This window comes from Macrobrachium rosenbergii, chromosome 7, assembly GCF_040412425.1.
Source record: "Macrobrachium rosenbergii isolate ZJJX-2024 chromosome 7, ASM4041242v1, whole genome shotgun sequence".
Taxonomy (NCBI): Eukaryota; Metazoa; Arthropoda; class Malacostraca; order Decapoda; family Palaemonidae; genus Macrobrachium; species Macrobrachium rosenbergii.
In genome coordinates this window covers 39,460,375-39,485,820 of record NC_089747.1, presented here as the reverse complement: position 1 = coordinate 39,485,820, position 25,446 = coordinate 39,460,375, and the positions used below count along the sequence as shown (strand labels likewise).

General features: G+C 39.0%; 1 pseudogene; it reads left to right on the top strand.

Moving 5' to 3' along the window:
- LOC136840326 (oviduct-specific glycoprotein-like) overlaps positions 1 to 23,853 on the top strand; it is a 95,598-nt pseudogene extending 71,745 nt beyond the window's left edge.
- The last annotated feature ends 1,593 nt before the right edge of the window (positions 23,854 to 25,446 follow it).

Below are 25,446 nucleotides of genomic sequence, written 5' to 3'. Positions count from 1 at the left end.
ACTCAATTAATGTTAAAACACACTACTTTTATGGTAAGGGCGGGTCTATCCTAGCTCTAGGAAAATCTGTCTGAAATCGACAGATAAATTTATGGATAAATTGGACTTGAACTCTTCTTGGTGGCCGAGTGGTTCAGTTTAACCTCATCCTAAAACAACCCATCGTGCGCGAGTTCGAATCTCCGCATTGGAAAATGTGTTTTTCATTTGTTCTTCATGTCGAATGTTAGGCTTTGTAGTGGAAGAGGTGTCCAAAAATTTTTGAGGAAATCGAGAAGTTAAGAGGTTCTTGTGGCTGTTGAATTTTATATATATATATATATATATATATATATATATATATATATATATATATTTATATATAAATACACATATATATATATATATATATATATATATATATATATATATATATATATATATATATATATATATATATATATATATATATATATATACATATACATATATATCTGAGGACAAGACAGAAACCACGGAAGCGACGAACACCCACCTTGAGGAATCCCGAAGGGGTGTTGACGGAGGGCTGTACCTTCGACAGACAGGCTCCCTCGCACTTGTTGACGGCGAGGTCTTCCTCGCAGGTCCTCAGGAGGCGTCCTGCTTCGTCGTATTCCTCTGAAGGAGGCGAAGAAGAAGAAGAAGAAGAAAAAAGAAGGAAGTTACTAACTGATATGTTTATGTGGTAACAGATTTCATAGCTCAGTGTAAGGGTTGAGTTAATGCCTTTGCTTCTCTTGATTTGATTTAATACAGAAATATAGAACAGCAAAGGTATTTTTGGTTAACCCATACACTGTGGAGTATATATAAAGATAGATAGATAGATAGATAGATAGATAGATAGATATATACATATATATATATATATATATATAGATAGACAGAAATAATCAACACACAATCACGTGTGGAACAGAAATAAATTTCTGACTCACATCAGGGCTTGTATGGCTTAGTTTGCAGTCTCCTTGCCTTTCACTTGAAAGACCTGGGTTCGATCCTGATGTGAGTCAGAAATTTTGTATATATATATAATATATATATATATATATATATATATATATATACATATATATATGCTTACACAAAATACTACACTACCCATTATATTCTTTACTTCAAGAAACCATATTTAGCTATATAGAATTAATATAATTACCTGGCAAACTTCACACAAAAATAACTGACATTTTAAATACATTATATTCTTTACAACAAGAAACCATATTTAGCCCAGACCCTATAAAACTAGCAATTAGGATAATCTGGAAAACGGAAGCAAAAGAAGAATTCAGTTAGACAGTAAAAAGAACATGACATTTTAAATAACAGTTGAGGATGATGGTATACCCCTGGCATGGGTACAGAACACCCCACCATCTAGGCTGCCCAAATCCACAAGGACCACATCTGCAAAGGGGGAGAGAGAGAGACATAAGAAGGCTGATGGAGGATCATTTAAGCAAGTCTGGAAAACGGAAGGCAGAAGAAGAAAACGAATTTTCGTTATGTTAGGTACAGATGCTCAGAATGCCACTTCTGGGAAAGAATTTTTCGGGCACTATTTAGTTATTGCCACCTAGAGAAAACGTGGGACATGTTGAGGTACTGAGATGGTCTTTTTCGTTATGCTTCTTTGAGGTACTGAGATGCAGTTATTGCCACTTGCTACAGAAAACGAGGGATTTTTCGTTATGCTACTTTCAGGCATGGGATGCTCAGTTGTTGCAGCCTTGCCACCAAAACGAGGATTTTCACGAGGTACCCAATGCTCAGTTATTGCCACAAGGACCACATCTGCAGCCTCTGCTACAGAAAACGAGGGATTTTTCGTTAGAGAGGTAGAGATGCTCAGTTAATGCCACTTCTGCTATTTTTCGAAGAAGGGATGCTGATTGGGGGATTTTTCGTTATCATTTACTGAGATGCTCAGTTAATGCCATCATAGAAAACGAGGGATTTTTCGTTATGCTTCTTGATTGAGATGCTCACCACCTCTGCTACAGAAAACGAGGGATTTTTCGTTATGCTTCTTTGAGGTACTGAGATGCTCAGTTATTGCCACCTCTGCTACAGAAAACGAGGGATTTTTCGTTATGCTTCTTTGAGGTACTGAGATGCTCAGTTATTGCCACTTCTGCTACAGAAAACGAGGGATTTTTCGTTATGCTTTGTTGCAGCCTCTGAGAAAACGAGGGATTTTCGTTATGCTACTTGAGACTGTTGCAACCTCTCAGAAAAACGAGAGATTTTTCGTTATGCCACTTGAGGTACTAAGATGCTACAGAAAAAACGAGGGATTTTTAGTTATGCTTCTTTGAGGTACTGAGATGCTCAGTTAATGCCACTTCTTCAGAAAACGAGGGATTTTTCGTCATGCTTCTTTGAGGTAGGAGATGCTTTCAATGCCACATCAGTTGGCTTTCCACATCAGTATCATTTGGACTATCTTCTGAAGACACCCCCCCCCCTCTGGCTATCATATTATAAGCTCAGTTGCAACAAGGACCTTCCATTAGAACCTATCAAGGCCTGTATCTCAAGAACAAGTGTGTGCTGAGTGGGTGCTACTCCCTTTAGATAGAATCTACAGCCACATTTTTTTTAACAGCACGTTTATCTTCTGCCCGGTACCACATTTCATTCATTCGCTTTTCCTTTAAGCTGCTGAACTGTCTTGCTGGAAGCGACATTTAAAAACGACACAAGCAAGACAGGAGAGATCAGATGCTCTTGCTAGTTTGTGCTGAAGTTTCTCCAGACCACCAATAGATGGAGTTATCAAAAATGGCTCATTTCTTTTACCACTGTGAACTGTCTGGCTTGTACTATGGTGGGGCGTTACTGATCAGTGATCTGTATTTTAAGAGGTGCTGTAATGATGCGTCTTTTGAACCGTATTTTTTTTATGAATGTTAAATGAAATAAGTCTTATTTTAGTGATAAAGTAGTCTAACCAATCGCGGTTCTCACTTAGCTGGAAACCCTGTGGAGTGTATTCACATTTCATTGACAAGAAGCTTCTGTTTCTTATCACATAATGCCTTCTAAGCTCCTTTTCCAGTTAAACATTAAAATACGATGTAATCTTCAACGGAAGTGTCTCCCGTTAATCCTGGATTCTCCTCTTCTATGTCAAACTTGCCAGGAATTTAGCGCTAGGCCTAGGCAGCACTGGCCTATTTAAGTCTATGAAGAACGAGTCTGGTGCAACTTACTCACAGAAGGTTTAACATTGTTCCTCTTGCTGATTCGTTTGTTTGCATAAATCTCCTGTTTTAAAAATCGTAGGAGTGGCGGGGGCGGGGGCGGAACCCTCCCATTTTGAAGCCATACCAAAGAAGAAACTGCAGAATGGAATCACTAACCAAAAAGATTGTCTCTGGAATCACTAACCAAAAATATTGTCTGGAATCACTAACCAAAAAGATTGTCCCTGGAATCACTAACCAGAAAGGGAGCCTCTGGAATCGCTAACCAAAAAGACTGCCTCTGGAATCACTAACCAAAAAGATTGTCTCTGGGATCACTAACCAAAAAGATTGTCTCTGGGATCACTAACCAAAAAGATTGTCTCTAGAATCACTAACGAAAAAGATTGTCTTTGGGATCACTAACCAAAAAGATTGTCTCTGGGATCACTAACCAAAAAGATTGTCTCTGGGATCACTAAACAAAAAGATTGTCTCTAGAATCACTAACGAAAAAGATTGTCTTTGGGATCACTAACCAAAAAGATTGTCTTTGGGATCACTAACCAAAAAGAGTGTCTCTGGAATCACTAACAAGAAAGATTGTCTCTGGGATCACTAACAAAAAGATTGTCTCTGGATCACTAACAAAAAGATTGTCTCTGGAATCACTAACCAAAAAGATTGTCTCTGGAATCACTAACCAAAAAGATTGTCTCTGGGATCACTAACCAAAAAGATTGTCTTTGGGATCACTAACCAAAAAGAGTGTCTCTGGAATCACTAACCAGAAAGAGAGTCTCTGGAATCACTAACCAAAAAGATTGTCTCTGGAATCACTAACCAAAAAGATTGTCTCTGGAATCACTAACCAAAAAGATTGTCTCTGGGATCACTAACCAAGATGATTGTCTCTGGGATCACTAACCAAGATGATTGTCTCTGGGATCACTAACCAAAAAGATTGTCTCTGGGATCACTAACCAAAAATATTGTCTCTTGGATCACTAACCAAAAAGGTTGCCTCTGGGATCACTAACCAAAAAGATTGTCTCTTGGATCACTAACCAAAAAGATTGTCTCTGGGATCACTAACCAAAAAGATTGTCTCTGGGATCACTAACCAAAAAGATTGTCTCTGGGATCACTAACCAAAAAGATTGTCTCTGGGATCACTAACCAAAAAGATTGTCTCTGGGATCACTAACCAAAAAGATTGTCTCTGGAATCACTAACCAAAAAGATTGTCTCTTGGATCACTAACCAAAAAGATTGTCTCTGGGATCACTAACCAAAAAGATTGTCTCTGGGATCACTAACCAAAAAGATTGTCTCTGGGATCACTAACCAAAAAGATTGTCTCTGGGATCACTAACCAAAAAGATTGTCTCTGGGATCACTAACAAAAAGATTGTCTCTGGGATCACTAACCAAAAAGATTGTCTCTGGGATCACTAACCAAAAAGATTGTCTCTGGGATCACTAACCAAAATGATTGTCTCTGGGATCACTAACCAAAAAGATTGTCTCTGGGATCACTAACAAAAAGATTGTCTCTGGGATCACTAACCAAAAAGATTGTCTCTGGGATCACTAACCAAAAAGATTGTCTCTGGGATCACTAACCAAAAAGATTGTCTCTGGGATCACTAACCAAAAAGATTGTCTCTGGGACCACTAACCAAAAAGATTGTCTCTGGGACCACTAACCAAAAAGATTGTCTCTGGGACCACTAACCAAAAAGATTGTCTCTGGGACCACTAACCAAAAAGATTGTCTCTGGGATCACTAACCAAAAAGATTGTCTCTGGGATCACTAACCAGAAAGATTGTCTCTGGAATCACTAACCTTCTGGAAAGAGTTATCTCTGGGACTACTAACCAAAAAATTGTCTCTGGAATCACTAACCAAAAAGATTGTCTCTGGGATCACTAACCAAAAAGATTGTCTCTGGGATCACTAACCAAAAGATTGTCTCTGGGATCACTAACAAAAAGATTGTCTCTGGGATCACTAACCAAAAAGATTGTCTCTGGGATCACTAACTCAAAAAGATTGTCTCTGGGATCACTAACAAAATGATTGTCTCTGGGATCACTAACCAAAAAGATTGTCTCTGGGATCACTAACCAAAATGATTGTCTCTGGGATCACTAACCAAAAGATTGTCTCTGGGATCACTAACCAAAAAGATTGTCTCTTGGACCACTAACCAAAAAGATTGTCTCTGGGAATCACTAACCAAAAAGATTGTCTCTGGGAATCACTAACCAAAAGATTGTCTCTGGGATCACTAACCAAAAAGATTGTCTCTGGGATCACTAACCAAAAGATTGTCTCTGGGAATCACTAACCAAAAAGATTGTCTCTGGGATCACTAACAAAAAGATTGTCTCTGGGACCACTAACCAAAATGATTGTCTCTGGAATCACTAACAAAAGATTGTCTCTGGGATCACTAACCAAAAAGATTGTCTCTGGGATCACTAACCAAAAAGATTGTCTCTGGGATCACTAACCAAAAAGATTGTCTCTGGAATCACTAACCAAAAGATTGTCTCTGGAATCACTAATCTTCTGGAAAAAGATTGTCTATGCCACTATCTAAAAGATTGTCTCTGGGATACAAAAGAGAGTCTCTGGGAATCACTAACCAAAAAGATTGTCTCTGGGATCACTAACCAGAAAGATTGTCTCTGGAATCACTAACCTTCTGGAAAGAGTTATATATGCCACTATATATCTACGACTCTTGTATGAGGGAATGCAAAAGAGAGTCTCTGGAATCACTAACCAAAAAGATTGTCTGGAATCACTAACCAAAAAGATTGTCTCTGGAATCACTAACCTTCTGGAAAGAGTTATCTATGCCACTATATATCTACGACTCTTGTATGAGGGAATGCAAAAGAGAGTCTCTGGAATCACTAACCAAAAAGATTGTCTCTGGAATCACTAACCAAAAAGATTGTCTCTGGAATCACTAACCTTCTGGAAAGAGTTATCTATGCCACTATATATCTACGGCTCTTGTATGAGGGAATGCAAAAGAGAGTCTCTGGAATCACTAACCTTCCCGTTTTGCGCTGGTTGCCTGATCCAAGCCGATGAAGGAAGTGAGACCTAGACCGAAGCCCCGCCTCGCATTAATACCAATCTTTCCCGGCCCTTTGGTCCGGCCCACCCCCACCGCCCAACCCCACTCCTTAACCAACCAGGCACCCCCTCTCTCCCTTCCTCCCTCTCTCTCTCTCTCTCTCTCTCTCTCTGGTAGTACATCCCCCCCCTTCTCAGTTCCTACTCTCCCCTTTTTCTCTCTTTCTCTCTCTCTCTCTCACACACACAACTCTCTCTTCTTTCACACACAGTTCTCTCTCTCTTTCTCTCTCTCTCTCTCTCTGGTAGTATATCCCCATTCTCAATTCCTCCTCTTTCTCTCCCTCTCTCTCTCTCTCTCTCTCTCTCTCTCTCTCTCTCTCTCTGGTAGTAACTCTCTCTCTCTCTCTCTCTCTAGTAGTAGTAGTGGTAGTGGTATCTCCCCTCTCTTCTCTCTCTCTCTCTCTCTCTCTCTCTCTCAAACACAACTCTCTCTCTCTCTCTCTCTCTGGCAGTAGTGTATCTCCTCTCTCTCTCTCTCTCTCTCTCTCTCTCTCTCTCTCTCTCTCTCTCTCTGGCAGTACTGATAAAGTGACAGAGTCGCACATACAGTTCTTTTCATATCCAAAATACTCCACCTTCCTTTCCAGTTATTTTTTTTTATTTATTTTTTATTTTTTGTATCATCATCATCATCACCATTCATAGAGTTCCATACCTCTTACTCTTTCTTTCTCCATGCGTGGTAACCTTTTCTCACCGTTGCCACTGAATATTGGAAATACATTAACATTAAAAGACCCAAGTGCGGATTTGCCAGTGTTGTAATATTTAGTATATTTGGTAGAATTCCCCCCTTCCAAGACAGACACCCATACATACATGCAAGAGATATTCTCATTTCCAACGACTCTCTCTCTCTCTCTCTCTCTCTCTCTCTCTCTCTCTCTCTCTCTCTCTCTCTGGGAATTAATGCAGTAAAGGGTAATATACGCACATACACAAACACACATACACAAACACACACATATAATATATATATATATATATATATATATATATATATATATATATATATATAATAATATTACGTATATGTAAATATATATTAAGCGCTGGGAAATATTTCAGAATATATAAACATATATATTGAGTAATATATAAGAATATATTTAGCATCAGTAATGATCACAAAATACATAAATATAAATATTTATCATTAAATATATGTCAGAAGTACATTAAGCATTAGTAAATAGCTAAACATAAAAAAAAGACTTATCATTAACTTGCAAAAGCTTATATGTAACAAGAGCCAAAACTTAACTTTGAGCGCAATCCATTATTTAGCTTTTCTCTGTCACACACTTTTTTTTAATTTTTCTATTCCCTTCTTTAGCCCGTAATGAGATGGTTGGGCCGTTAAAGGACCAGCGTGTGGCAACACACTGTATGGGACGGGGCGGGAGTTGGGGTGGAGGTGGACCCTGATGTGTCAAAATGTCTTTTTTCATAATGGGATAAGTAAAAGGGTTTTGAGGTCATTACTCTCTTGAAAGGGTTTCTGATTTACTTGTTTCTGATTTATATATATATATGTATTGTATATATATATATATATATATATATATATATATATATATATTCTTCTTTCTTTTAACGTTCTTTTTCCCCATTTTGTATGGGGTAAGCACAATGCCTTCTTTTGAAGGACTTTGATTTGGCTCTGGGGTAGACCGTAGTCTCGATCGGCTGCCGTGCCTGACATCGCTTAGACCCCGGTAGCGTATGTACATGTATTGTACCAGTCACCAGCGCCCTTTCTCCCAGCAGCGAGGAGTTGTGGCGCGGTTAGGTCGACAGCTCGAGACGTGGGGTGTCTGTTATGTTTTTAGATGTTGGAGTGGCTTTGTTTGTTTGTGTGTATTAGTCTGTAACACCCACTTGCTTTTTTACAAGCAGACCTATCCGTTGATTACATACATAATCCCGGGGTGTCTACACGGATAGCAAAGTGTCCGCCTCTGTGACCGGTCGGCTGCGGATTTGAACCCGCGCCACAGACCTCTAGGAAGTCCGAAGCTGCTGTTCTATATATATATATATATATATATATATATATATATATATATATATATATATATATTATATATTATAAAATTATCATGTTACCAGGGCCTTTAGTACTGTACATTCAAGAACATGATCTCTTCCTGTATCATACCAATCCTCTCTCTCTCTCTCTCTCTCTCTCTCTCTCTCTCTCTCTCTCTCTCTCTCTCTCTCTCTCTCTCTCTCTCTCTCCCCAGCAGCAGCAGCAGCAGCATGTTACGGCCGGGGGATTTCTTTCCATGGGCGCACAGAGCAGGGCAAGAGGGAGGGAGCCGAGTGGGTATCCTTGTCTTCCCAATGGGGGGCGGCTCCGCAGGACGTCGCTGGATATTGGCATCCTTCGTTCAGTGGAGAGAGAGAGAGAGAGAGAGAGAGAGAGAGAGAGAGAGAGAGAGAGAGAGAGAGAGAGAGAGAGAGAGAGAGAGACTTAGAAAACACAGAGAATGTTGTGTAAACAGATAATAAATATATTGACAGACAAAGAAAAATGGAGTTCTGGTTGATTCCAGACAAGTGACATCAAAGGAAGTGATTCATAGAATCAGGATTATCATCACTTTGATGACTGTCACTATCAGTAATGGAGTGAATGCAATATATATATATTATATATAAATAAACCCTGATAACAGTGAGCTTACAGTGTAATACAGAAGTCAGGACTAAGAGTTATATTAAGAACTTATGAGAGCCTGTTCACTTTCTTCTCTCCAGAAATGGCGCACTTATTTTGTTCTTTATGATAATAGATATAAAACGCGCCGAAGTTTCTGAGGCGCAATCGAGTTTTCTGTACAGCGTGTAATGCTGCATAAACTCTCAGCCGCGGACCATGAAACTCTCAGCCTCGTTCCCTGAAACTTTCAACCACGGCCCTTGAAACCTTCAGCCGCGGCCCCTGAAACTCTCAGCCGCGACCCCTCAGACTTTCAGCCATGGCCCGGTGGTGGCCTATGTTGTTGGCACCCATAGCAGTGCCAGATGCACGATCATGGCTATCTTTAACCTTAAATAAAATAAAAACTGCTGAGGCTGGAGGGCTGCAATTTGGTATGTTTGATGATTGGAGAGTGGATGATCAACATACCAGGATGGACAGACAGATAGCCATCTCTGTAGTAGTTTTCTTTTACAGAAAACTGAAAAGAACAATCATAGACTTTCCTTTCTCAAGTGGTCACGGTGTAGTGGAGTATTTTTTGCACTCTCTCTCTCCCCTGATCTCAGAATAAATTTTCTTCACCCAGTTGTTTGTTGTAATAAATTTCAAGCATTATAAAAAAAATTAAGCCTATTGATATCATTACTGTACTCTTCATGCCTATCTAAGCACAGCATGATATAAAATCAATCCAGTAATGAACGTTTTTGTTCCTAAAACAAAGTCCACTGCCCATACAGTACAGAACAAGCACGCAAAACAAAATCTGAACTTAAGGGAGGCAAAGGAAAGCGCTCTGAAAACAGTTTTAATGTGCGATCCCGTTTGTTCACAAGTTGAATGTTCGTAAGTTGAATGTTCGTAAGTAGGGTGGTGTCTTCATTATTGCAGAAATGGAAATGGAACTAAGACAGGATCAGGAAATCACTACTGAAATTGACTAAATCTCGAATGCTTTTTAATAAAGAGTCTGTAGACGCTTGGACATTTAATATGAGAAACTTTGCTTTTTTTAGTTTTCTGTAAGGGAACGCTACTGAGATGGCTATTTGTCTGTCCATCTGCACTCTTTCTGTCCGCCCTCAGGTCTTAAAAACTGCTGAGGCTAGAGGGCTGCAAATTGGTATGCTGCTCGTCCACCCTCCAATCATTAAACATACCAAATTGCAGCCCTCTAGCCTCAGTAGTTTTTATTTTATTTAAGGTTAAATTTAGCTATGATCTTGCGCCTATCTTAGTTTTACCAGACCACTGAGCTGATTAACAGCTCTCCTAGAGGGATGCCAACAAGAACCACAGGCCACCACCGGGCCGAACCACATTATAGCAAGAAATGAAATCACCAGAAATAAATTCAACTGGACCAACAACACAGGCCACCACCGGGCTGAGAATTTCATAGAATTTCACCATTATACGCTGTACAGAAAACTTGTTTTGTTTTTGGTCTTACGCCTCGGCTTGGCGGACCCAGAACGCCGAACGAATGTGGACGCGAAAGACAGAAAGAAAAGTCATTTCACTGGTTCCGGGTTCAACCGGCCATTTTGGTTTTGTTGTTCCCTTCTCCTTTCTTTATGGAACCGATGTTTTGTGTGTGAGAGAGAGAGAGAGAGAGAGAGAGAGAGAGAGAGAGAGAGAGAGAGAGAGAGAGAGAGAGAGAAATGTCTCTGTATACTGACAAGAAAATTCGACGTTTGGGAATAAGGATACATAAATTGACAGAGATGTTTGGTAGATAAAGAGATAGGTAAAAATAGAGAGAGAGAGAGAGAGAGAGAGAGAGAGAGAGAGAGGTACATAATGAGACAGAGGTAAGTAATGAGAGAGAGAGAGAATAAGAGAGAGGTACATAATGAGAGAAAGAGAATGAAAGAGAGAGCTCACTTGTCTCAGACATTGTTGCACTTTGTTCGTTCACACGACTGTATAACTCTAATTGAAAGAGAGAGAGAGAGAGAGAGAGAGAGAGAGAGAGAGAGAGAGAGAGAGAGAGAGAGAGAGAGAGAGAGAGAGATACTGATACTAAATATTGTTTTTGGAACAAAGGTGGCTCTTTATTTTCATCGTTTTTCTTCTAAATAGATAAATAAACTATTAATAATAATAATAATAATAATAATAATAATCTTTTTCCAGGCGTTGTCGTCGGGTGGCACTTGGTTGGCATCCATCTTGTTTTTGACCATGGCGTCGTACCCAGCTGAGGGAAGCAGCCCTGGGCATGTGGTATGCTACTACAGCTCCTGGGCTCATTACAGGAAAGGTCAGTGACCCAGTTTTTATGATACCCTTTCAGATATCAACTCACTGTTTTGTTTATATATATATATATATATATATATATATATATATATATATATATATATATATATTTATATATTTATATAAATATATATATATATATGTAGAATCTACTGGTCACTTTTTACCAGATGCATATGTAATTTTAATAGCCACAATTCCCTCTTAACTTCTCGAATTCTTCTCGCTTTTTTGGATATGCTTGTCACTGCAAAGCCTTGAGATCCAAGTGCAAGAAATATGAAGAAATTGTGATGTCTGGTAGCGGGGAACGAACCTGGGTCCCTTAATCAGAACGAGGTACCGTTGTCGACCTGACCACGGCAATGATACCTTGTTCTGATTAGGGAACCCAGGTTCGATCTCTGCTACTGGGCATCACAATTTCTTCATTTTTCTTGCACTTGGATCTTAAGGCTTTGTAATGACAAGCGTATCCAAAAAAGCACGAAGAATTTGAGAAGTTAAGAGGGCATTGTGGCTATTACAATTACACACACACACATATATAAATAATCATATCATGCACAATATACTTCACATTCGATTTACTGAAAACAACAGAAGCAAGTCAAATTATTGTTTCAGGTTTGAATACCAAAACACACTTAGTCTTACATAGTTCAAGTGACTAATCTCACCATAATCCTCTGGACTAGATGAATAAATTGTACCGTTTGAGATAAAGCTTGGTACTGCAGGGTTCACACTGGTCAGTGTACCGTTAGTCTTGACCGTTCATAAGGTGTGGCTTCAGAGGTGCACAGGATAATAGTCGCTGAAACATTTATTGTTTCATCAACAGTGTATTTCACAACACCTTGCCGCCTCATTCAAATACACACTGCGCCACTCACTTCTGAAACACACACACACCTCTAAATCAAGCATCTTTTTTATCAGCCCACCCCCCTCCTCCATTCTCTCCACGAGACGAAACCACCTCAAAAGCACCTTTATCCATATTTTCATCCAAGTTAACATTTTGTCCATATCTTTGTTGTAATTCTGCATTTCTTATTCTCAATCTCATTTTGCTTTACTTTTATTCTAAGCAAACAGTTCATATCAATACTGTAACTTGTTTCTTATATATTAAGCAAACAATTCATATCAATATCTTCAACATTTTGTCTCTCACACGAATGCATATCCATGCTTCAAGTCTGCACAGGAAGCCAGCTGAACAGGTCCTTCAAATACCCCAACTTTAGCATTGTTTCTCTAGAGTCCCAGTGGTTCTCAACCAGGGGGGCATTCCCCCTAGGGTGGAAATGTCAGAGTTTGAGGGTGGGGGGGGATTGTGACCACAGATTGGCAGGCTCAAACTGGTTCTATGTCCACACAAAATGCAACGTAGATCGGTTTGCACCACTGAGAGGTCACGCTGGGCTTTCTCTCTCCCCTAGCCTGTGTTTGTGTTAGTATTTAGTTGCATATTATTTGGAATGCACCTTTTAAGGCAGATAATTTTGGGGGAATGGCATTCCAACATATGGTGAAAGGGCTTATGGGCCAAAAACAGGTTGAGAACCACTGCTGTAGACTAGAGACAAATGCACAATTATTTATGCTTTCAGGTTTGGCTAAGTACACCATCGAAGACATACCGGTGGACCTCTGCACGCACCTGATCTACGCCTTTGCCACTCTGGATAGCAAGACATACCTGGCGAAGCCTTTCGACCCTTGGCTCGACGTCGACCTGAAAAACTACGAGAAGTTCGTGAAACTGAAGGAGAAGAACCCCAAGATGAAGGTCAGTCGACTGTCGTTTGCATGTCTGTGTTCCAGAACTTTTGGGGTATGCCATAGCCCTTGCACTGTGGCCTTCTGTGGTCCTTTCTTGTGGGTACAATAAAGCCCCTTTTCCGTTTCTGTTCTGGACAGTTATACTTTTTTTTTTTATTGATTTTATACTGGGACTCACTCCCTTTATATTGCTTTATTTTTTGAATTGATATTCACGTATTGCCTAAATTCTTTTGAAAATTTCACACCTGCTGTTCAGATATGTACAGATTTATCTGATGATTTTTTATATATATATTCCCTATTTGTATATTTCTTTATATCTCTTCTATTCCATACGCTTTTCTCTCTCTTTTTTTTAACACAAGGGCATTCGATTCTGGTTATTATTAATTCTTTATAATCGTATCAAAAGTTTTTAGGTTCCTCTATCTTGGGCTCCTCATACTTTGGTCTTTGGTTCCAGGTGTTTATCTTTAACTAGCTTCTTTCATATCATTCATCCTTTGACCAATTGCTTCCAGGTTAGTTCTTATTCCCAAACCAATTGCTTCCAGGTTAGTTCTTATTCCTAAACCAATTGCTTCCAGGTTAGCTCTTATTCCTAAACCAATTGCTTCCAGGTTAGTTCTTATTCCTAAACCAATTGCTTCCAGGTTAGTTCTTATTCCCAAACCAATTGCTTCCAGGTTAGTTATTCCTAAACCAATTCTTCCAGGTTAGTTCTTATTCCTAAACCAATTCTTCCAGGTTAGTTCTTATTCCTAAACCAATTGCTTCCAGGTTAGTATTTATTCCTAAACCAGTTGCTTCCAGGTTAATATTCAATCTGGAACCAATTGCTTCCAGATTATTATTCAGTATGGAAGTAACTGCTTCCAGATTAGTATTCACTCTTGAACCAACTGCTTCGAGATTAGTATCCATTCTTGAACCAATTGCTTCCAGAGTATTATTCAGTCTGGAACCAATTGCTTCCAGATTATTTTTCAATCTGGAAGTAACTGCTTCCAGATAAGTTTTCACTCTTGAACCAACCACTTCCAGATTAGTATCCATTCTTGAACCAATTGCTTCCAGATTATTATTCAATCTGGAACCAATTGCTTCCAGATTATTATTCAATCTGGAAGTAACTGCTTCCAGATTAGTGTTCACTCTTGAACCAACTGCTTTCAGATTAGTATCCATTCTTGAACCAATTGCTTCCAGATTATTATTCAGTCTGGAACCAATTGTTTCAGATTATTTTTCAATCTGGAAGTAACTGCAGATAAGTTTTCACTCTTGAACCAACCACTTCCAGATTAGTATCCATTCTTGAACCAATTGCTTCCAGATTATTATTCAATCTGGAACCAATTGCTTCCAGATTAACATTCACTCTTGAACTAAATGCTTCCAGAAGAGTATCTATTCCTCAACCAAATCCTTCCAGGTCCTCCTGGGCGTTGGAGGCTGGAACGACTCGAGAAGCACCAAGTACTCCACCATGGTGGCCGACGCAAGCAAGAGGAGGAAATTCGTGAAGGAAGTGGTCAAGTTATTGCTTGAATATGGCTTCGATGGCCTCGACCTTGACTGGGAATACCCGGGTTACGAAAGCAAACGAGAAGACAGGGAGGGTACGTGAGTTTTATGCTTCAGAGGGACAGAACAGAACCAGTTACTCAGCTGAGATACAAGGGACTTTATCAGCTGAGATACAAGGGACTTTATGAGTGAGGAATGGGAATGTTTGGTAATGGAGGGAAGAGGGAAAGGCCCACCTGTTTCTTTATATAATTTCTTTGACTACCTAAGAGGTTCTTTTTTACTTATTTATTCATAAATAACTGAAGTTATGAATTATTATAAATCATATATTGTGAAGTTTGGTGAGATAGGACAGAAACAGTCCTCTGGAAGAGAGAGAGAGAGAGAGAGAGAGAGAGAGAGAGAGAGAGAGAGAGAGAGAGAGAGAGCTTAATTCTGGGAAAAGAAGGATATTTCAACTTTGAGTTATAATATTAACTTTAATTATAATTAAAATTAATTAATATTTATAATTAAAGATTAATTGGTATTACGAATAAGCTTCAAAGACCAATAAATAGATGTTCAATATTCAAAATATACTTTCTGGTGTCTATTATGAATCTGTTTCTCATTAATATTCACCTAATTTCTTTGTTGGTAAAAGTTGTTTTTTGTTGTTTCATCCAACTGTTGTTAAAAGAAAGTTTGTTGTTGTTTTATCTAATTGTTGTTAACTGTTTTTTTTTGTCGTTTCAGCCAGTTGTTGTTAAAAGAAAATTTGTTGTTGTTTTATCCAGTTGTTGTTAAAATTAAGTTTTAATTGTTGCTTCATCCAGATGTTAAAAGAAAGTTGTTTTTTGTTGTTTTATCCATTTGTTGTCTAAAGAAAGTTTTTGTTGTTGTTTTATCCAGTTGTAAAAGTTGTTTGTTGTTGTTTCACCCAGTTGTTAAAAGAAGGTTGTTTTTTGTTGTTTTACATATCAGCGACGTTCACATGATCCAGGATTCACGCTAGTGTTGTGGTTATTGTCACAACAACATATGTTGTTTCGATATTCGCATAATTGTTGTTCTCCCGCTGAAGTCGACATAGTTACTAATGTAATTGTAGATTTTGTTGTTATTTATCAATAATATTCATAATATTCCCAAGATTCACAATCTTAACAGAAGTAGGCTAATTGTTGTTTCTATTCCTGTCACACGCGCGAATCATGAGATTCACACTTACGAACCGTCTGATTCACACTCACAAATCGTGGGATACACACAACCGTCGCGTGATTCACACTCGCAAATCACATGATACATACCCACGAATCACAGGACTCACACTCACGAATCACGCGATTCACGCTTGTGAATCACCTGGTTCACACTGGCGAATCGCTGTATTCACACTAGAATCACGGGATTCACTCTCACGAATCACACGATTCACCGTCACGAATAACAGGATTCGTACTCACAAATCACGGGATTCACACTTATGAATCACGTGATTCACACTTATGAATCACGTGATTCACACTTATGAATCACGGAGTCACACTCACAAATCACGGGAGTCACACTTATGAATCACGTGATGCACACTCACATATCACGGGATTCATACTTACGAATCACGGGATTCACACACACACACACGAATCAAGTGATTCACATTCGCGAATCACTTTATTTACACGGAATTGCATGATCCACACTCACGAATCGCGGGATTCACTGTCACGAATCACGGGATTCACGTTCACGAATCACGTGATTCACACTCACGAATCACGTGATTCATACTCACGAATCACGTGATTCACACCATTCAGGATTCACCCACTGGGTCGAGGACCTGAAGACAGCACTGACTCCCCACGGGCTACTGCTGACGACAGCTGTCAGCGCGAGCAGACGAGTGATTGACAGGGGATACGACGTCCCCAAAATCATGGGCCATTTGGATTTCGTAAGTATGGAGATTCAAGTCACGTTTTCACTAATAAGTATGAATAAGGGAGTGAAACAAGATTATTTGAATAAGTAAGTATGAGATTAGAATTTTTCTAATTTGTATGAATAAGGAGAATTAGATTATTTGGATTTCGTAAGTATGAATTCAAGTCACGTTTTCACTAATAAGTGTGAATAAGGGAGTGAATTAGATTATTTGGATTTCGTAAGTATGGAGATTCAAGTCACGTTTTCACTAATAAGTGTGAATAAGGGAGTGAATTAGATTATTTGGATTTCGTAAGTATGGAGATTCAAGTCACGTTTTCACTTAATGTGAATAAGGGAGTAATTAGATTATTTGATTTCATGTTGGAGATTCAAGTCACGTTTTCACTAATAAGTATGAATAAGAGTGTGAATTAGAATATTTGGATTTCGTAAGTATGGAGTTTCTAGTCATGTTTTCACTAATAAGTATGAATAAGAGTGTGAATTAGAATATTTGGATTTTGTAAGTATGGAGATTCAAGTCACGTTTTCACTAATAAGAATGAATCATGTTTTCACTAATAAGTATGAATAAGAGTGTGGATTTGATTATTTGGATTTCGTAAGTATGGAGATTCAAGTCACGTTTTCACTAATAAGTATGAATAAGGGAGTGAATTAGATTATTTGGATTTCGTAAGTATGGAGTTTCAAGTCACGTTTTCACTAATAAGTATGAATAAGGGAGTGAATAAGATTATTTGGATTTCGTAATTATGGAGATTCAAGTCACGTTTTCACTAATAAGTATGAATAAGGGGGAAGTTAATATGCTTAACAGATAAATAAGTCTGTATTCTGACTTTGAATCGTGTATAATCTTCCCTTTTTCTCCCAAAAGATCAATCTTATGGCCTACGATTTCCACGGATCCTGGGAAAGAGTGGTGGCCCACCACTCTCCTCTGTACCCTGAACAAGGACAGAATCCAGAATTCAACGCCGATTTCGCAGTGAATTACTGGATCCAGAAGGGAGCACCAGCTAATAAAGTACGTGTTGCATCGCCATTTTAAGGGGATCGTGCACTGGATTTCTTATAAATGCAGTGTGACAGGATCTAGTGGTCATGGAAACCCCTTGGTGGTACTAATTGCTCTTTACAAGACGCAAAACTTTTGCATATACTGTCACGGAAGACCTTGCACTCTAGCTGGTCATCAACTTAACTGATATCAATTTCTGTTCAACATCACGAACACTTTTCAACTGAACCAAGAGCTCAGGTTTGGGTCTTTGCAGATAGTGCTGGGAGTCCCTTTCTACGGGAGGTCGTGGACGCTAGCTGGATCTTCCAACAGTCCCGGATCTCCAGCCACAGGTGCTGGAAAACCGGGAAAGCACGTCAAGGAAAGAGGGCATATGGCTTACTTCGAATGCTGCCTAGCCCACCAGGAGGTCAGTAATTGCTACTGTCTTTTTCTCTTTTTTTGCTCTTTACTTATACCCCGTCTTGCTTGTGAAAACTGAATTTCACAAACTCAAGGGTCAACCAGTATATTCAGTCTTTCATATTGTTTTCCAATGTATTCATTACTCATTCTTCTCTTCAAGAGGCAAGTCTGTTTTCACCAGACTGGACTGCTCTAGTTTTGAACAACCTGGTCTAGCTCTGTCTCTACATCAGAAAATACCCAGATAATACTCTATTGTTTCGAAATTTCCACAGGATGGCTGGGCCAAGATAACTGGTGATGGAGGACCTTACTTGACGAAAGGTGACCAGTGGGTTGGTTATGACGACATAGAAGCTGTGATCAAAAAGGTCAGTCTTAGTTAAGATTCTCCTTAGCTTAAAATAGTTCCTAGTCACCTAAATATAAAAAACTAGTAAGAATTCTTAGTTCTCAGGTGGGTACTGGTTATGATTACAGTGGAGCTGTGGATATAATAATATTTTTTTATCAAGACCCTCCTTATTTGCTGTATGTATAATCCATTACATTCTGTTACTTCTTTCGAATGAGCACCATAATATTCTAAAAGCTTCTTGAATTTCGAGTCAGTGGCCCCTTTGGTGGTGGGCTTGTTCTGTATGAATAGGGCTCTTCATCTTCTGAATAATAATAATAATAATAATAATAATAATAATAATAATAATAATAATAATAATAATAATAATAAAATTCTGTTCACTTAAGACTTCGTTTTATAATAATTGTTTGGCTTGCTGAAAAATCTCTCAGAATCAACGACTTCCCTTTGTTCCAGGCGCAGTATGCCCGCGACAAAGGTCTGGGAGGCATTATGGTCTGGGACACTGTCTCAGACGACTTCAGCAACGCCTGTGGCCAAGGACCCAATCCCTTGACAGCTATCCACAGGACGCTTCAGGGAAACCCTCCTCCTTCTCCCACACAGCGCACCTCTGGCAGCCCAGCCCCACATTCCAGGGATCCTTCCAGAGACGCCGGGTCACGACCGAGCGTCTGGAACCGAGCTTATTCCTGGAAGCAACCCTCTGGAAGTGGGAATGTGATTGGGGGAGCCTCCGGCAGCGTCAAAGGGTCGTCCAGTTCCGGAGGGGCCGCTTCTCAAAACAAGGACCTTCCCTACGAGTGGTTGGCTTGGTAAGGTCTTCTGAACAGTTTCCAGCAGTACCAGAATATTTCACTAAGTAATTTAAGAAGCACCAATGTGCAGTGAATGTTTTGCTTCGCTGTCGAACTTCTCCAAAGTTCCAGAGGTCCTTGAATCCTCACACCATTGGACTGTGGAACAGTCTCCCCACTGAAAATTTAATGCAATTGGAACTTCTTCAGAAGTTCAAGCAAGATGCAATGCATTTCTACCCTAATACAATTCTCCTTGTATTTTAATAATTTACTTACATTTTTTTCTCTTTATTTATTAATTTATTAATGTATCTGTCATTCTAGTAATTGATCTCTTTCTGTATTTTCCATTACCTTCTGTTACTTCTTTTAAATGGACACCATAATATTCTTTGGAAGCTTGAATTTCAAGTCAGTGGCCCCTTTGGTGGTGGGCTTGTTCCATATGAATAGGGTTCTTCATCTTCTGAATAATAATAATAATAATAATAATAATAATAATAATAATAATAATAATAATAATAATAATAATAATAATAATAATAATAATAATAGTTCATTAAATTTCATTCTGCTTCTTGCAGGCCAATCTTCAGTAATGGTCAGCAGAATAACAACTTTCAGACAAATACAGGCTCACAGTTCACCACCCCTCCTTCGGTGTCTACCAGATTTAGTTTCACATCAACTTCCCGCTTCTCGAACAACCTGGGAGGAACAACAAACAAAGGAACAGCAAACAGGGGAACAAGTTCGTCTGGCGTTGGCTCAGGACAAACAACAGAGCCGCCCTACGAATGGTTGTCTTGGTAAGACTGGCTAACGGGGTGCACTGTAGGCATTACTAAAGGTTCTTTGCAGCGTCCCTTCCAAAGGCCCCTAGCTGCTATAATCCTTTACATTCCTTTTACCGGACCTCCATTCATATCTTGCTTCCATCTTGCTGTCCACCCTCTCCTAATAATTGATTCATGGTGCAACTGCGAGGTTTTCCTCCTGTTACACCTTTCAAACCACCTACTCTCAGTTTCCCTTCCAGCTCTGAATGGCCTCAGAGGTCCCAGCACCTGGCCTCTGGCCTAAACTCTATACATGCATTCCATTCCACAACAAGGATGAAGGTTAAAAAGTTGAGTTCAGTCTGGAAAGAACCAATAGTTGTGCTTTCAGCATGGTACTAGGGATGTCTATTAGCTTCTGAGGACATGAACAGTCCAGAATAGTTTTTATGGCCCTGAGCATGTACAGTTTGCATATTGCCAGAGTAATTTATTAGTAAACCCATTAAATATCCGGTAACTCATTGAAAAACATGATGATAACCATTCGTAAACTTACTAAGCATAAGCCATGAGAATCAGAATGCAGTTTCCAGAGATTGGTGTCAGGACAGATGGTACTACTAAAGTTTCACTTCAATTCTTTGGGCTTTCTCTGGTTGTCTCTCCGTTAAAACAGTCATTAAATTTGTCCATGTGGTCATTATGCATTGAACCTGATATGAAGTATAAGATTTAATGAATAAAACATAAAAATTTGATCCATTTTAACACTCTCCATTGCAGGCCAATCTTCAGCAGTGCGCAAAATGACAACAAGAACGTTCAGTCTAACACGGGTTTACAGTCAGTTACTCCCCAGTCAGTAGTTTCCTCTTCTCGGTTCTCTAACCAAGTGGGAGGACCAACAAACAAAGGAACTGGTTCATCTCCTGGCCCTGGGCAGACTAACAACAAACAACATTACGATTGGCAATCATGGTAGGTCTAGGGACTGTTCAAAGCCACAATACTCAAGGTAGCAGGTAACATGAAGACTTTGAAGTGGCTTTTCTCTAGAGAAAAAAATTTCCTTTTTCCTTTGATTGTACATCTTTTACTTCCTAATTATTTATTCATTGGTTTTGTGTCTTCAGTTTTGTTCATTTCTTCCTCTCCTTTGTTCTCCGTGTGTCTATTCTGAGTATGGAAGCTTGCCACAGAAGTAGGCCTACCGTACATGGCATTTTTCCTGTTCCAAATGAATGTGTGCATTTTGTGATAAAATTAATGATATATTTTGTATTTTAGTTGGCATTTGATGTTTATAAAGACTTTATATACATTATATAATATAAAACCATGATTGCAGCCAATTTTATTATTGTCATTAGGTGATATTTTCCAGACTCTGTAACCTGACACAAGGAATTCTTAAAATTTATATGGACATTGCACAGACCATCTTTATCAAAATTTTCTCCCCATCTCCCTCGCAGGCCAATCTTCAGCAGCAGCGGACAACAACAGACTACCCAGAACAGACAGCCTGATTCTGGGTCACAGACAATCACATCATCTCCAGTTTCTTCTTCTGCCCCGTCTCGGTTCTCTTCGGGCCTGGGAGGAGAAACAACAACAACAACAAAAACAAAAACAGGCTCTGCTGGACTTGGTCTAGGGCAAACAACTAAGGCGCATTATGATTGGCAGTCTTGGTAGGGACGCTGAAGTCTCGTGTAATGCTACTGAGAGCAACGTTATTATTATTATTTATTATTATTATTATTATTATTATTATTATTATTATTATTATTATTATCCCTTCCATGTTAATGTGAAGCAAGAATTGTAGGTATTAATTTGTAAATTAACTTACATTTTTTTATTTTCATGGTCCCATTTGAGTGTAAGGAAGACTGGCTGATATTGATTTATGTTTACTAAAACTGGCGTCACAAAGTGTAGGGCAAGTTGTTTCTTGTACCATGTGGATTGTGAAGAAGAACAACAAAATATTCTTACTTCTTTAAGTTCCGAGCATCATTGCAACCTTTTGCTTATTGAATCAGCCAGTGAAAGCCTGTTTCTCTTCCACCTTTCCATGAAAGATCCATATAAATAGTATTCTAGTCTACCTTTTCATTCCATCTTATGTTTTCCATTCTCCTTGAACAGGCCAATCTTCAACGAATCGCCCGGAGATGCCCAGAATGCCATAGCCAGTGCCCCAGGATCGTCTTCAGTAGTTACCCCTCCATCATCCACATCTGTTACGAAGATCCCGTTTTCTACGACCTCCAGATTCTCCATCAGTTCTCAGACAACTACAACTAAACCACTAAACGGATTCGGTGTTGGGTCTACACAAACAACTAAGCCACCTTATGAGTGGCTGTCATGGTAATATTTCTAAAAAACAAACATTTTTAGTTGTCAATAAAAAAGTAAAACTGGTTCCATAATCCTGTAAAGATGGTTCACATAAAGATGTAGTAAATGTCTGCATTGGTTCCTGCTACCAGTATGCAGTACAAATGATTAATTTTTATTTTATTTTGTCTATTTTTTTACGACGAAAGGCATTATCACCCTCGTCTAATTCCAGAGCTCTTCTTTTACCTAGCATAGATTACTCGACCGATTTCATCGTAATCTGTTGTTGCTATAGATATAAATGTAAAATTTTGTACTATTCACTTTCATCTTTATAGACTGTGATAAAAAAGCATTCTATATACTCTTTGTTTCTTGCATTTCACAGGACATTCTTGCATTTCACAGGCCAGTCTTCAGCAGCAGCTCCCCAGAGAACACGCGCAATTCCATATCGTCCACCCACACGAGATCGAGTTCCTTCACTGCAAAACCTGCCTCCTCCTCCTCCTCCTCCTCCTCTTCCTTTTCAAACTTTCCTTCCTGAGGTCCAAGTTTTCGTCGGCATCCTCTGCTGCGTCGTGGTTCGCAGACTGCAAGTCGGTGGGATTCGCTCCAGACCCGGTGTCCTGCAGCGCCTTCTACAGGTGCACGGATAATTATGCTTACAGGTGTGTGGGTCTAGTGACGTTTGGTACTTAATAGTTTTACGATATGTTCAAATTAAGTCGTTGACATACACAGCTGAGTTACTTTCCAAATGCATAATATTCATAATATCTTCAGAGTACAGGCAAAAGAAACTAACTTTTTTTAATGGACAGTACAGTATTCTTAAATACTATGAAAATGTGGTTTTAAAGCTGTTGTACAGAAGTGTACACTGTACATATCTAAAAAAAAAAACATTTTGAATTCACAGTGATTTTCAGGAACAGTTTAAACCACATTTCAGATTTACAATGCTCGTAAGTGCAAACTAAAACTATGGAGACAGTTTCAACTCTCCATGTTTATGCTCAGCAAATTATGGTTCCATCAAGAATAATCTTGGCTGTATTCCCTGTTTTTAAATATATATTTGACGATGTGATTTACACTAAGTACAGTAGTATTTAAGAATGATCAGAAGAAGAATATGCACGTGCAGAATATAACCCAACTTGCAGCATAGGTCTACCACTTTCAGTAATCTTGTCATCTGTTTAATTTTGTTCACTTTTCCACATCAGATTTGACTGCCCAGGTGGACTGCTATGGCAACAAGACCAGTCCTCGTGTGACTGGCCGGATGCTGTCCAGTGTATACTGCCAGTCTCTAGACCCAATATTGCACCTTTTATTGCCCCTGAATCTTTATCCTTGTAGCTTGCTGTAGCTGTACAGATTAGCCGAAAAACAGTAAGGCCTAAAATTTCTGCCATTATAGTGAAAGAGTAAATTCAGCAATGTGTTAATATATTTACTTATTTAGAACAGTACAATAGACTTGCCGTGACAGAATATCTCAAAAGGTTTCAGATTGAATTTAATTACCACTTTGTAAGAATAGCTCTTAAGTACACTTTTTATGGCACAGGGAGACCCCATGTAGATTGCTGAGCTACTGAATTTGAAAAGACATTTTCAGTCTCTGGCAGATTTCCAACTTTCTGAGCTTTTCAAGGTAAAAATTTTTAGCTTATGAATTTCCACTTATGAGGTTTCAAATACCGACTTTCAAAATCTGAATTTTCAGAGATGTGAATTGTCTAACCTCTGAACTTCGGAGATACAAACTTCATCATTTTGACGAGTGATTTTCCCTTAACGGAGCTAGACAAGAAATGGATTAGCTCCCAGATGTTTAGTCTTGTGCATTTTCTGCCCAAGTTCACATGTGGTTTAGGTTTTCATCTAAGCCACTTCTTCCCAGTTTTCCAGGCTAGGCTTTCCTGTGTGTGTCTTCTCCCTGTGACTTTCATCTCTACTATAGTCACACCTTTTCATTGAGAATCTCCTCCATCCTCATTAAAGCATTCGTGAATTTTCTGCGCGAAGTATTACCTGCTTTATCCGTGCATCATAGTTTTATGTTCTGTTTACTAACTGAATAATTTTATATATCAGTATCTAGCAATCTCTTTCCACTTCATCTTGGCTGTTGCTCATTTTGCTAACCAACTCTAAATATCTGCTCCAGTTCAGTACCTCCCCAAAGCAGCAGAAATGTTCTACCTATTCTAAGGCCTCCTCTATCCCCCATATCTCTCCCATTTTTCCTTATACATTTTGGGCATCAGAAATCCCTTGCCCCATTTGTGAGCGTATTTTGCAAACCAGAACACCTCTTGTGACACCATCTGTCATATTTGATAAATTCTAGTTATTTCACCCCCATATATCGCCCCCCTCTCTTCTCCAAGGACCATAACTTTTGTTTAGCTTGCACTATTTTCAGTCACCTCTTCTCTATTTCAGTCTTCCTTCCTTTAAAGACTCAAACAACCCACTGATTCTGTCAACAGTAGGTTGCTTGCACATAGCAGCTCCCAGGGTTCTCCTTTTCTGCACTTTTTCTAACTTCCCAAATTGTTGAAACACCTTACCATCTCAGTGCTGACACTTCATAGACCCCCAATATATATTTCAATATTCTGCTGATGTACTGTAACCTAACCCAACCTAACCTAACCTTCACTGTAGACTTTGTTAGGTTTTTGTATATACAGGTCAGCTCTTTAATAACCTCTTCAGATGTCACCCTCTGTTGGTCTCTGTCAAGTCATCATTCTCCAGTTTGCATTCTTTCAAGTGTATATTGAAAATACTGCTTCCATTGTCCCATTATTCTTTGATTTATAACTTAAATTTCCCCATTTTCATGTATTATGTAAGTTGCCCCTTTCAAATCTTTGCCATCTTTCATCATTTGCTCTAAAAACCTGATCATTTTTTTATTTTCCTCCTTTGGGAGTTTAGATTTTGATTCTATTCCTCTAATTATATTTTCCTTGACCTTGACGCCTGCCTTCCAACCTCCTGTTTTGACTCTCTGCACACCCTCACTCTAACTCTTTTCCCTGCCAGAGTACAAAGGCTATCTTCTCTTTATTTTCTG